Source organism: Netta rufina (assembly GCF_964035555.1).
Source record: "Netta rufina genome assembly, chromosome: 5".
NCBI classification, from domain to species: domain Eukaryota; kingdom Metazoa; phylum Chordata; class Aves; order Anseriformes; family Anatidae; genus Netta; species Netta rufina.
The window spans coordinates 29,465,283-29,467,908 of record NC_140128.1 but is presented as its reverse complement, the minus strand read 5'-3'; positions in this window follow the sequence as shown (position 1 = coordinate 29,467,908).

Here is a 2,626-nt window from a genome sequence, read left to right as displayed (position 1 = left end):
GCTGCCGCCGCGCCGCCGCCCGTGCCCCCGCGCCGCGCCCCGGCTCCGCCGCCCGCTCCCATCCTCCGCCGCCCTCTCCCTCCGCCGCCCTCCGCCGCTCCTCCTCCTCCTCTTCCTCCTCCTCCTCCGCCACCGCGGGGCGACCGCCCCCGACCGCCCCCAACGCCCGCAGCGGGCGCCGCCGCCGCCCCCCGCCAGCCCCACGCGAGGGGCGCGGGCCTGAGGGCAGCGTCCTGCCTCAGGGTGCCTGGCAGCCGGGGCCTCGGGGCTACTGACGGGTCCCTGGTGTCCCTACCCGGCCCCCTGTGCCCCTAACGGGTCCCTTGTGCCCCTAACAGGCTCCCTGTGCCCCCCCTCAGCCCGCTGCCCATCCTGCTTCCCCCCTCAGCCCCGCTGCCCCCTCAGCATCGCTGACCCCTCATCCCCACCGCCCCCCTCCCTCACCTCACCCAGGTCCCAGCAGGGTGTTTTTGGGGCACGACCCTGTGTCCTTGTGTACCCTGTGTCCTTGTGAGGGTTTTGAGAGCCTGCGCCCAGCAACTCAGCAGCCCCCTGGCACCTGCTGCACAGGGACTTTGCTTTTTCCCCCAAATCCCTTTTTCCCATGTGCTTCGGGAAAATGGGTTGGTGCGTACTGGTGCCTGGGATGTTTCTAGGTTTTGGGGGAGTGGTGGGGAGTGGCCCTGGTCTTGCAGAATAACAGAGGGAGCGCTGCTTTGGCAGGCTGAGCTCGCTGTCTGCAGCACGCACTGGAGAGGTTTGGTGTAGGTTGGGTGCGTTGGTGCGCCAAGATGCTTTGTAGGTCACACCTCATGCCTAAAAGTCAGTAGACGGATGAAAATACAGAGGGATTTTGTTCCTCAATAGTGTATTGGGAGACGGCTTTCCATTAGCCATGTAACTTCCACATGTTAACGCTGCAGATGTGGTGCAGTGTGTTCGTTCAAGCCACCCTTCACAGCCATGAGGGCATTTTAAAATGGAGACCTGAGCTTCTCTAACACACGCCCAGCCTGGTGTGGTGGCTGGTAGCGCAGTGCTGGCGAAACAGCTCCCTGTAAAGGCACTTGGTGCGCTGGAACTGTGTCTGGATAATTCCTCGTTAGCAGGACTAATAAGTCGCGCTTTATGCCTTGGTGTTGTGAGTCTGCTGCTGCTAGGCTGCTGGGCCTCACCAAGGCTGTGGGTGCTGTGGGGAGCAGACATCTGCTCAAATCCAAGAGCTAGAGCCTCAAGGAGAAGAAAATAGCACCGCCATACTCTTGGTAAAAGCATAATCTTGAAAGTACTTGCATGAGAGAAATAAGATATTCAGATGTGATTAAATGATTTCAAGTGTTTTGATTTTCAGGTGCCCTACCAGACACATCTTCAGGAAGCCTCCCTTTCGGAAAATGGATGCTCAGCGTTTTCAGGTACCTCAAGGCAAGAATAAGGCAAGTCATTTACAAATCTTGCTCAAAGTACGCGTGGTCTAGAAATCAGGAAATCCTGGGACGCAGGGAGGGGGATGTTAGTCACAAAGCTAGAGTGGAATTTATGTGTGGAACCCAAAAATTCAGGAAGGAAAATTCCTGCTGGGTAATTGTTGTGTGTGTCTGCTAGACATATTGCGCAATGTGAGTTTGAGTAACTGCAGAGGTTTCATCTTACTGATATTGATTCCTGTTCAGGAGATTTCACAAGGACAATGTGTGTCTCGTGCTGGAACTCTGACTTTACCAGAGGAAAGGGGAATGGTACAGACATTTGGCTCCTCAGATCTGGGAAGCTGAGAAGCAGGGAAGGGACTGGTCTCTCGGTGGGTGTGTGGCAAAGTGGGGTTGGGAGCTGATGTTGATGCCTTCTTTCAGAGTTTGCCTGGACCCATGAACACATGCAGGCAAGGGGGCACTGAGACATGGATGACTGTTCCTTCTCTTCCTCCCTACACATTAGTCTTTAAGGAAATCTTTGAGATGTCTTCCTTTGGTCATCAGTGGATGGCTGAAGCAAGCTATACAGAGCTGAATCATTTCTTACATAAAAGTCTGGTGGTGGTCACCGCCGCTAAGGGTGCGGGTGTGATTGGCAAAGCTCACAAAACGTTGATGAAATGGGGTGCTCCTCTCATAATGAGCTGTACTGGGTATCCTGAGCTGTGGCTTAGTCCCGAATGTTGCCTATGCACCCAAACGAGTTTTCCATCCTGTAGTTCTTCCAGAAATGTCCAGGCTCTCTTCCTGACAGATTGCTGGTGAATATGAAGAGGCATGTCATAACTGTGTAAATCCCAAAATAGACAGTGACAGAAGTGTCTGAATGATTGCTATTTGTTGTCCAACTTAGGCTCTGTGTTGATACCAAACAGTATCCCTCAGCTGAGAGCTGGATCTCTCCGCCAGATAATTTAAAGCTGCCGTAAGATTTGTGTAGGATGACTGGCAAAGGTCATTCTAGCCCATCAGCTCTTTCCTCCCAGAGAGGAGCTAAGTAAGGCACTGGCTGCACTGAAACATCTGAGAAACACCGTGGTGTCAGTCAGAGGGTCACCACACAGACCGTTCTTGTGAGGGGCTGTTTTTGTGCATTTCTATTTCAAGGGCAATGTGGTCCTCGAGGGAAAACACAAGGAGCTATCACCTTC